The 12,213-nt window shown below is 45.9% G+C and overlaps 1 protein-coding gene across 2 annotated transcripts in view; it reads left to right on the top strand.

Moving 5' to 3' along the window:
* Window positions 1-12,213, top strand: part of LOC129815232 (protein bassoon-like) — a 172,731-nt gene that overhangs the window by 63,545 nt on the left and 96,973 nt on the right. The gene's annotated exons all lie outside the window — the stretch shown is intronic.

The raw sequence follows: 12,213 nt of genomic DNA on the forward strand, positions 1-12,213 counted from the left end.
TGTAGAGCCCCCTCCATCTAAAACCCACCATACTCTCCGCCCCACATACCCCCTGCCACTGATGTCCCTTCACTCCTGTTAGGCTCCTAATGTTCCTCACCTTAATGCAGAGGTTGTAGAGGGCTTTACCTCCCACCCCCTCAAACTCCCCCAGACTCAGAGTGTTAAAATCTAACAAATCCTCCAGACCCCCTTGCCAGTCCCCAATCTCTGCCTTCACCTGCAGTGGCGGAAACATTGGTGGCCCCTCCCCCTTTGGCCGCTCAAACACCCCCCTTATCGGCTCAGACAGTGCCTCCTTCTCTTCAGCAGCCTAAGAGACGTTATTCCTGTTTGTTGTGCCAGGACTTCTGAGGTTTTCCACTCCTCCTCTCCCAGCAGTCGCAGGTCACCCAGCCTTAGTAAACCTGCTGCCATCAGTCGCCTCTGCAGGGTGGCCGACTGAACCGATCTCAAAGGGATGGCTGGGTTGTGGAAGATAGGCTCCTCCCACACCTACAGCCCAGGCTCCACACCCCCTTCTCGTGTGGGCCTTAGCAGCTGCCAGGCCCTCAGAACTGCAGAGTAAAAATCAGAGAGACCTGCTGTACTCAGCCTCTCCAGCTTCATGAGGAACAGCTGCCGGTCTAACCTTAATCCGCCAGCTCTCCTCAGCAGCGCGCATGCTGGTTCCCTCCCGCCGACATCAGTATGGTCCAGCAGTCTCTGCACCGCCTTTAGCCGGAAAGCAGCCATTCTGCTCTCCAGTTCCACCAGGCCCTGTCCTCCTTCGTGAACGGAGATGTACAACACTGCTGCCCTCAGCCAGTGATGGCCCCACCAGAAAAAGTCCACCAGCTTGTGTTGCAGGTCTGCGAGCAGACCGGCGAGGGGGTTGAGGACAGCCAGTTTATGCAACAGGGAAGATGCCACCAGGTTGTTGATTATCAGCACCCTCCCTCTATATGAGACTTGGGACAGGGGCTATCCCCCCATGCCCCACATAACAGAGCTTTGCTCTTGCCCCAGTTTACCTTAGCTGACGAAGCTCCCTTGTACACCTTCAGACTAGTCTCTTGTGCCTGCATATCCTGCTCATCCCTGACCATCACAGAAACCTCATCTGCATACGCTGACACTGCTTTGCCTGTCAACACACCCATGTCTATCCAGTATACTCCCTGTAGTCTCCTGCGTAGCATGCCCAAAAAGTTTCAATGCCTGGTGTATATAACTGCCCCGATAGAAGGCATCCTTGTCTATTACCCCATTTCACCCATACTGGCCTACTGAGCCCCCCTCCCACCTTGACCATACATGACGCCCCAACATACAACATCTTCACACAGGTCAGAAACCTTTTTCCAAACACAGACATCACATTAAACAGATACTCATGGTACACTCTATCAAAAGCCTTTTCTTGATCTAGAGAGACCAGTCCAAAGTTCACATTAGAACCTCTCGACAAGCCCAACATGTCCCTGATTAAGAACAAGTTGTCTGAGATTGAGGGTCCCGGTACACAATACGTCTGTACTATAGAGTCCAGATGGGACTTCAGTCTGTTAGAGAGGACCTTGGCGAATATCTTGTAGTCCGCACAGAGCAATGCCACAGACTTCCAGTTCATAACCTCTTTTGGGCACGTGAGACGGTAGCGTCCCACCTCTTCAACAGCCAGTGAAACTTCTGGGCGCCAAATTCAAATACAGAAATACTCATTATAAAAATTCAGAAAACAAAACATATTTTACATAGGTTTAAAGATTAACTGCTTGTGAATCCAACCACGGTGTCAGATTTAAAAAATGCTTTACGGCGAAAGCATACCTTACGATTATTTGAGAACATAGCCCACTAGACAAATCATTACAAACAGTAGCCAGCCAGGTAGAACAGTTACACAATTTAGAAATAGAGATAAAATGAATCCCTTACCTTTGATGATCTTCATATGGTTGCACTCAGCAGACATTCATTTACTCAATAAATGTTCCTTTTGTTCGATAAAGTCTCTTTATACCCAAAAGCCTCAGTTTTGTTTGCGCGTTTTCTTTAGTAATCCACAGGCTCAAACGCAGTCAAAACAGGAAGACAAAAAAATCCAAATTGTATCCGTAAAGTTCATAGAAACATGTCAAACAATGTTTATATTCAAACCTCAGGTTGTTTTTAGCCTCAATATTTCAACCGGACAATAACGTTGTCAATTTAAAAGGTAAACAAGAAACGCACTCTCTTGGTCTGGCGCAGGAAAAAGCTCGGTGACACGGCAGGGTCCAGTCATTCAGACTGCTCTTACTTCTTCATTTTTCAGAATACAAGCCTGAAACAATTTCTGAAGACTGTTGACATCTAGTGGAAGGCATAGAGACTGGAAGTTGAGTCCTAAGTCAATGGATACTATTGGCATTGAATAGAAAACTACAAAACCCCCCAAAAAACTACTTCCTGAATGGATTTTTCTCAGGTTTTTGCCTGCCAAATCAGTTCTGTTATACTCACAGACACTATTGTAACTGTTTTGGAAACTTTAGAGTGTTTTCTATCCGAATCTACCAGTTATATGCATATCATATATTCTGGGCCCGAGATGCAGGCAGTTTAATTTGGGCATGCATTTCATCCAAAATTCCGAAAGCTGCCCCCTACCCTAGAGAAATTAAGTTCACACAAATCCTCTTTTTGGGCAGCAGAGTCAAAGCCACCTAACGGCAGCTCATCAGCAACTCTCCTACCCCGACGCATTCACAGAACACGTAAAAGAAGTCCAGTCCAATTACTCCCCAGAATTTTAAAAATAAAACTCCACTGGGAGTCCATCGAACCCGGGTGTGTAGCCAGCGCACATCTGTGTTACGGCCTCTGCTAGTTCATGGGACAACGGAGGAAAGTCCATTTTATCCCTCTGTGCCAGAGAGAGCTTAGGGAGTTCTGCAAACAAGACCTGAGCACACAGGATCACACAGTTCTGCCCTATATAACTCAGTATAAAACTCCACAGTCCGCTCCCGCATCTCCCCCACCACAGATGTCACTTGCCCATCAGACAGCCATAGACAATGCATACCCTTGGCTTCCCCCCTCTGTCTTTACAAACCAAAGAAGAAGGAGCTGGGAGCGTCCATCTCCTTGAGCATGCAGAATCTAGCTCTTACAAGGGCTTCCTTTGCTTTAACCTGGAAAAACTGCCCAGGTTGCTACATAATTCAGCTAAATTACCCTGGAGGGCTACATTGCCTTGCCCCACCATCTATACCTCCATCTCACTAATACTATGCTCGAGTTCCCCCAATACTCTTCTAGCCCCTGAGGATGAGAGAGCTGTATACTGTTGACAGAAAAGCCACATTTTGGACTTTCCCCCATCCCACCATTGACTCAGACTCAGTCTCTCTTTGCTGCCCCCACCTTTCCCAAAAAATCTGGAAACCTGAGCAAAAGGTGGCATCTTGTAAGAGCTTTACATTAAACTTCCAATAGGTTTCCTGCTGAGGCCCTGGTGAAATAGACAGCCAAGCCATGGTTATGTGGTGATCCGAAAAACCCACCGGAAGAATGGTAGCACCCAACAGCCTATGGCTCTGATTCCTGGACATGTAAAACCGATCTAGTTGGGCTGCACTCACCCTTGCCCCAAAGACCTTCACCCATGTATACTGTCTTTTGTCAGGATGTCTAGTTCTCCAAATATCCACCAGTACGAACTGATTAATGATGTCCCTTCACTCCCACTGACCCTGAATGAGGCTCTGCCCCATTTCTGTCTTTCGTAAAATCCATCGTATAGTTCCAGTTCCCGCTGACCACCAGTCTCTCCTCAGGCGCTACCTGTGAGAGTTCCTGTCTAAGACATCCATATAGAACCCCCCTCTCTCTCCCTGTGTTAGGCGCATACACATTTATAAAGACAAAACCCATTTATTAATTTCTGCTTTTACTACAAGCAGCCTACCCCTACACACCTTTGAGGAGCACATTTTTATCGACAGACCCTGTACAAAAAAGACCTCCACTCCTGCACTAAAATGTGTCCCATGGCTCAACACACTTGCCCCTTTCCACCAATCGACTTTATTCACCACATCACTACGCGTCTCTTGCAGAAACAACACCTGTACTTTTTTTTGTTTTACCCAACACACTCCTACCCGAAGAGTCTCCATTAGAAGTGGGAGAAAAGCCAGCAAAGAAAGAGACCAATAACAAAGCTCAAAAAGCCCAAGTGGGTATTGTTAAAACAAACAGTGCATTTTCCACCATAGCAAATAGCCATTGAAAGAAAAGACCAAGGAAAAAATCAAGAAAATAAGTAAGGACAGAGACCTCCACACCAAACACTCAAACTCCAAAAAACTCCCAGCATGCAGACACACACACACAGAGAGAGAGAGAGAGAGAGAGGCTGGTGGCTATTTGACCTACAACATTTATAAAATGTTTTACAGCCTCCTCTCCTCTTCCTAACTAGGCCACAACGTTGACTAACAACCCAACACACCAGCCATTCTACTGTGTGCATCCCAAATGGCAGCCTATTTCCTATTAAGTGCACTGCTTTAGGGGCTCTGATCAAAAGTAGTGCACTATATAGGGAATAGGGTGTCATTCGGGATGCAGACCAGTGGCTGCTGTGATGTCACTGGGTAGCAAGCAATGGAACAATAGTGGAACATGTCGGAACAATGGGGAGCATGCTGGAACATCCCGGAACAATGGGGAGCATGCTGGAACAATAGTGGAACATCCCTGAACAATTGGGGAGCATGCTGGAACTTTCCGGAGTATGCTGGATGGGGAAGTGTTACTGCCTCAGTGTTGGTACTAGCTAGGCTCTCTTGCTCAGGAGGCCCATACTGAGCCAGATGGCTGCCAGCACCATGGCACCATTCATGTTTTTTTTTGTCTTGGATTAGCTTACTGTATGCTGGGGCCTCATGTATGGTGAAGGTGGGGGGTGGTTTGAGTTGCCCCATCCCCGTCCAAAGGGGTATCAGGCAGGGATGCCCAATTTCAGGACAGTTATATAGTCTGGCAATTGAAACAATGCTTTGTTTTTTAAGAGCGAGGCGTACTGGTTTCTCTGTGCCAGGGGTAATGAAGGGTCCCATGATAGCACTGTCTGCGTATGCAGATGACATGACAGTTTTTATTACAGGGGATGAGGATGTTAACCTGTCTAGGATCAGCGTGGCGCTAGCGGCACCCCCCCCCCCCCCCCCACTGAAAAACCAGTGCCGCGAAATTCAAAAAAAATATTTTTTTAAAATATTTAACTTTCACACATTAAAGTCCAATACAGCTAATGAAAGACACAGATCTTATGAATCCAGTCAACATTTCCGATTTTTAAAATGTTTTACAGGGAAGACACAATATGTAAAGATGTACATCTATTACCTAAAAACACATTAGCATATTCCACCATCTTTTATTTGTCCACCAACACCAGTAGCCATCACCAATTCGGCTAAACTAAGATATTTATAGCCCCTAACCAACAAAAAAACTCATTAGATGACAGTCTGATAACATATTTATGGTATGGGATAGGTTTTGTTAGAAAAAAGTGCATATTTCAGGTATATGGCATAGTTTACAATTGCACCCACCATCACAAATGGACTAGAATAATTACAATGAGCAACGTGTTTACCTAACTACTAATCATCAAACATTTCGTAAAAATACACAGCATACACGAATCGAAAGACACAGATCCTGTGAATACAGACAATATTTCAGATTTTCTAAGTGTCTTACAGCGAAAACACAATAAATCGTTATATTAGCTTAGCACATAGCAATTAGCAGCCCAGCATTGATTCTAGCCAAAGTGAGCGATAAAAGTCAACATCGCCAAAAGATATTAATTTTTTCACTAACCTTCTCAGAATTCTTCCGATGACACTCCTGTAACATCACATTACAACATGCATATACAGTTTGATCGAAAATGTTTATATTTAGCCACCAAAATCATGGTTAGACAATGTGAAATGTAGACAAGCTGGTAAAGAAAACGTCCTTGCGCCACTTAGACAGTGATCTACTCTTATACATAAATACTCATAAACGTGACTAAAAAATATAGGGTGGACAGGGATTGATAGACAATTTAATTCTTAATACAATTGCGTTATTACATTTTTTAATTTATCCTTACTTTTCAATACAGTTTGCGCCAAGCGAAGCTACGTCAAAAAACATGGCGTCCTAAGCCACTAAAATGTTTCGACAGAAACACGATTTATCATAATAAAAATGTCCTACCTTGAGCTGTTCTTCCATCAGTATCTTGGGCAAAGGATCCTTTCTTGGGAGCAATCGTCTTTTGGTGGAAAGCTGTCCTCTTGCCATGTGGAAATGTCAACTACGTTCGGGATGAACTGAAAAGCGTTTCCAACTTTTCACATCGTTGCAAAAATAAATGTCCCAAAATCGCACTAAACGGATATAAATTGCTATAAAACGCTTTAAATTAACTACTTTGTGATGTTTGTAACTCCTATAACGAGTGAAAAGATGACCGGAGAAATATAACAGGCTAAACTAACGCTTGGAACAGGAGAGGGTCGGTGTCTTCCACGCGCGTTACGCAGCAAGAAAAGACTTGCTAGCTAAAGGTTTTTTTCATTTGTAGGGCCTGTGAACGAGCAATCGAGCCCGTTGGAATCGTCATCACGTAAAGGCATCCAGGGGAAGACGTAAGAAGTGTCCGTATAGTCATAGCAACGACAGAGCCCTTTTAAATGACTTCAGAAAAGTGGCCAACGTTTCTCAAATCTGACTCCATGTCAGGGAAATTGCTGTAGAATGGGCTCTGTTCCACTTAGAGACAAAATTTCAACTCCTATAGAAACTATAGACTGTTTTCTATCCAATAATAATAATAATATGCATATTGTACGATCAAGGATTTTGTGGGAAGCCGTTTAAAAAATTAGCCACATTAGCATAAATAGTCTAAACAGCGCCCCCATCCCCAACAGGTTAAGGCTCTCTCAAACACTTTAAAGGTGTGACGGGGCCTCCCTCAGTTAGAGTCAATTGGAAAAAGAGTGAGTCGCTGTGGCCAGGTCAGCTTCAGATAGGGTCCGCTCCACGGTTACCATCGTGGATTCAGTGGGGCAGAGATGGGATGAAGACTATGGGGGGTTTTCTACGCTCCAATGTCTTTCAGAAAAAGTACTGGGAGGGTGTAGTGAAGAAAGTGTGTGCCAGATTGTCAAGGTGGAAATGGATGCTACCCCAGGTGTCTTATAGGGGAAGGGTGCTGGTAGCCAATAATCTAGCCACCTCTACCCTGTGGCACAGAATAATGATTTAACAGCCACCGGGGGGTCTGATAAGAGAGCTTCAGAGACCCTTGTCAATTTCTTCTGGTTTGGACAACATTGGATTAAAGCTGCGGCCCTGTACCTGCCACTGCACGAGGGTGGGCAAGGCCTGGGGGTCATTTCTTCCAGGATCATGGCTTTCTGGCTTCAAGCAGAGCAGAGACTGTTGTACAGTGACGGTTCTAGCTGAGTCGACACAGCCTATACATTGATGAGGAGAGCGGGCTGTTTGGGCTTAGACAAGCAACTTTTCCTCTTAAATCTAGAGAGGTGTAACGGCAGTCTAAGTCGTCCTCCTCCTCAGACGAGGAGAGGCGAGAAGGATCTGAGGACCAATGTGCAGCGTGGTAATTTTCCATGATTTAATTAACACAAAACAAGACACTATACAAAATGACAAAACAAACTAACCGTCACAGTCCTAGCTGGTGCAGACAAAACACAAAGACAGGAAACAACCACCCACAATCCCCAACACAAAACAAGCCACCTATATATGATTCTCAATCAGGGACAACGATTGACAGCTGTCTCTGATTGAGAACCATATTAGGCTGAACACAGAAACAGACGAACTAGACACCCAACATAGAATTCCCACCCAGCTCACGTCCTGACCAACACTAAACAAGCAAAACACATAAGAACTCTGGTCAGGACGTTACAAGAGGAGTGATTTGTCTGGCCTGACTCCATTTTATGAGTTTGTTATGCAGGCCTGGAGAGTTTTTGTCATGTCCCGTAAGGCCGGCACTCCACCAGGGATGTGGCTTTTTGAAGAGCCTTTTTTTTTATAACACTGCCATGCAGTCCCGTGCTGTGGGTTCAGCCAACCTACGTTCATGCCTGTTAGGTGTGGGGTGTACCAAGCTAGGTCATCTGATGTGGAGCAGGAGCAGATCGTTGGAGGAGCTGGGAGAAAGAGCAGGGATCCGATCATCTTGTCTACTCAGGAAGGTCGTAGCGGTTCTGCGATTCCTTGCCAGTACTTCTGACACTTCCAATTCTGATCGGTGGACGGAGGGTCTGGATTATGTGTTCCCTGCACTGAATGTTAGTGCTGCAGCGGGGGCATTAGAGGAGGACAGTGGGATGCTGCTTTCCTACCATACCCCAGAGCTGGAGGAGTTCAAGGCGATGAGAAAGGCCATGTACAAAATCTGTGTAAAAGTGTCCCGTGCTTCTTCCCTGGAATAGGTAAAATCGACGAGGTGGGTGGGTGTGTTTGGTCCAGGTGCCTCCCCAAAAGGCTGTTGGCTGTCTTTATATGAACTGCCTATTGAAAAGAGGACCGATGACCTTCAATGGAGGATAACACATGGAGCTATAGGTCTTGGAGGGTGTCTCGCTGGTCTGGGTGGGGTGTCTCTTGATCTGTTGCTCCTGTGTGAAGTGTTGGGGCTGCGTTTGAGAGCGATGTCCTTTAGAGTCCGGGCAAAGGTGGGCACTGCTGCCTTGTAGAGGTGGACCTGGTCATAGAGGCTGTTCAAGTCCAGGGTGAAGTGGTGGGCCAGGAAAACATTTGGTTTTGAGGCACAGTCACGGGAAATGCTTGCGTTTACCCGCTGTATTGTAGCAGGGTGGAAGTCTTTTCGTGGTAGCAGGGTGGAGATAACCACTTGTGCGTTGGGGAAAGTAGAAGAAGCTTTTTCAATCACTCCCTTCAGTGCTGTGGCCACCCTTTCCTGCTGTGCTCTCAGGCCGTTTGTGCCTGTGTGTATTATTATGTGGCTAGGTGAGCCTAGTTTGTCCTCAGACAGAAGGTCTAGGGCGCACTGGGTGTTTGGACACCAGAGTTTAGACACACTGTGTTTGGGAAAAAGTTTTTTTTCTTCTATATATTACCCATTTGAGTCCATAAGGAGAACAATCTGTGTCTTGTGTTTGTCCTCAGTGGGTGTGGGGGGGGGGGGGGGGGGTTGTCAGGAGGGCTATCAGGGTGGCTGACAGGGAGGTGCTCAGAGGGGGTGAGAGCTGCTGTGCTTGGGGTTTTTCTTTTGTCTGTTCTGCTGTGATGTCGACTCTGTGGTCAGGGTCTGGTGTGGACTGTTCTACTGTGGTGTCGAGACTTTTGTCGGGTGCTGAGGTGGGCTGTTCTGTTGGTTTCTCTGTGGGGATGGCCAGCTCTCTAGTGGGTTGTTCTCTGTCGCACGCCGTCCCCCTCAACCTCTCCTCCAGCAGTCTGATCCTCTCCTCCATCCCCCTCTCCCTCTCCTCCAGCAGTCTGATCCTCTTCTCTAGTGCTCTGTTCTGCTCCTGCTCTTTCTCCTGTTGAAGTTGTCTCACCACTGTCCAGAGTGCAGATATGTCTCTCTCCACCTCCAGCTCTCCAGGTCTAGTTAAGTTTTTTGTTGTTGTGCTGGACTGTTGTCTGGGTCTGTGCTGACTGGAGTGTAATCACCTGCTGTTCCAGCTCAACCTGCCTTACCACCAGCTGGGTAAATGTATCCTTCATTTCAATGAGGAAGAAGTACTCTGTACTGGGAGGTTGACTGTCTGCTGAGGGTTGCTCGTCTGTGGGGTTATATAATGAAAAGGTCTGGTCTGACCCGCTTGGGGTGGGGGTATCTTTATCAAGGGAGAGCTTCTCCTGCTGGGCTAATTCTTTGATTAGGTGAAAGTCCAGCTGAAACTGTTTGGGGTTGCCCTGTACAAATACTGTTCCAGACTTATAGAGATTTATGTTAGCTGACTCAGAGTCTTCATTGTCTAGTATCCTGAGTTTCCACCCCTCGTTAACCCCCCTCTCTTAAGAGGGGTAGTGTGCTAATATAGCACTGTGCCATGCCAGGGGATGGTTTGTGTGGAAGATAAGGTTGCTGATGTTCCCATTTTTGTAATAGTCAGCAAAAAGTGTCTCTTGATTTTCCATAAGGAGCTTCATTTTGTGATCTTTTCTTGCCTTATCATTCTTTACATACACAGGGTACTGTATTTTAATTACCTCTGAACAGCGGGAGGCAGCTTCTAAGGCCTCTCCATTTGGTTGGGGTAGACTATTCGACTCTCCTGCCATTGTTGGGCTAATGGGCTTTGACACCTCTCACTTGACACATAAGTGCTAGTTGAAGTTGTATCAAGCTTGGCAGAATTATGTTACCATTCAGTCCTTATAAAGTAATGTCATGTATTTTTCTTGGCTTTTGGAAATAAAATATAGTTTCAGACTAAACATTACTCACTCAGTTCCAGGTTGGGTGGTGTTCTCAGGTTTCTGGTTTATATCTCTATATCTATCTCTATCTCTATCTGAAGAAGGATGGGGAGCCTATAAGGAATCTCGGCATTGGCTTAATCACATCTTCACAACTCATCATCGTCAAGGCTTGGTGGCTGTGCTAACAAGCTCCAGGGGCCCCTGGCCATGCTGTGTATCTTCCCACTGTCAGAGCCCTCCCCACAATCCCCCACCCCTCCGTTAGGTCCCCTTGTCTCTTCACATCATTTCATCCTTCACATCTGCACTCCTCCTCCTGCACTGTTCCCCAACTGTACACCCACTAACGCGACTGTACACCCACTAACGCTAGCATTAAGAGAGAGTGTGAGTGAGTGAGTGAGTGAGTGAGTGAGAGTGAGTGATACAACCCCTTAATCCTTGCTGTGAGTCCAGAGCACTCTATAGCATCACTCAACCAGAAGTACTGGTCCTCCCACAGCCGACTGTATCACCCACAACTCCCATTAGTAGGCGCACTACAGCTCCATTTGCAGTGCATCTCTCCCACAGTGGGACAGAGGGAGACCACATAGCTCAGTCCTGGGACAGGAGTATAAGACACTCATTCTTCATTATTGTGAGGCTTTTTTGTCTTCACAGAGCTAGAGGATGTGTCCCAATGGCACCCTATTCCCTTTATAGTACACTAATTTAGACCACTGCTATAGGGCTCTGGTCAAAGGTAGTGCCCTATATAGGGAATAGGGTGCCATTTGGGATGCGGCAGTGTCTCATTGTTCAGAGGGCTGGACCGGAACATTGACAATACATCATTGTGTGACTTGATGTATTGTCAATGAGCTTTATGATGAAGTCGTTTTGTCTCTCTTACTGTAATATTCAATCCAGGTTTAGAAAGAGGGAGGTATTTGTATATATTATGGATCCCCATTAGTTCCTGCCAAGGCAGCAGCTATTTTTCCCGCGGTCCAGCAGCACAATACAGTTACAAACCGTGTAAAATACTACATGACATTACATTTCATAACACCTTACCCAACCCATTCAGTGTGCTCCCTCAGGTAGGCGATGTCGCTAAGCCTGCTCTTCTGTTTGAAGGCTTGGGTTCTGCACCCTCTTTTTAGAGGAAGATGAAATATTCATAGGTAGAGTAGTGAGATCACAGGGCTTTTTTGGTGCAGGTTTAATAGAGATACTGCTGTAGCTACAGTACTGACGATGCATCAATGCCAGCAGGACAGATCCAGCAGTCAGAACTGGTCGAAAATTGTTACAATTATGTCATTACCCTCTTAGAACAAAAGGTGCTATCTAGAACCTAAAATGATTATTTGGCTGTCCGCATAGGAGAAACCTTTGAAGAACAAATGTTAGTTCCATGTACAACCCTTTACACAAGGATTCTACATGGAACCAAAAAGAGTTCTACCTGAAATCAAAAAGGGTTCTCCTATGGGGACAGCCGGTGAACCCTTTTGGAATTGTAACGTTTGTCTGCTGGTGTATTAACGGACCAAGGCGCAGCGGGTGATGAATACATACTGACTTTATTACAAACAGACGAAACACTGACAAAACACTAGAACAAACTACAAAACAATAAACGAAGGCAACAGACCTGAAACAAACGAACTTACATATAGACGAAGGACGCAAGAACAGGAACAGACTACCTAAAACGAACGAACAAACGAAACAGTCCCATGTGGA

This window comes from Salvelinus fontinalis, chromosome 18 (assembly GCF_029448725.1).
Source record: "Salvelinus fontinalis isolate EN_2023a chromosome 18, ASM2944872v1, whole genome shotgun sequence".
NCBI lineage: Eukaryota > Metazoa > Chordata > Actinopteri > Salmoniformes > Salmonidae > Salvelinus > Salvelinus fontinalis.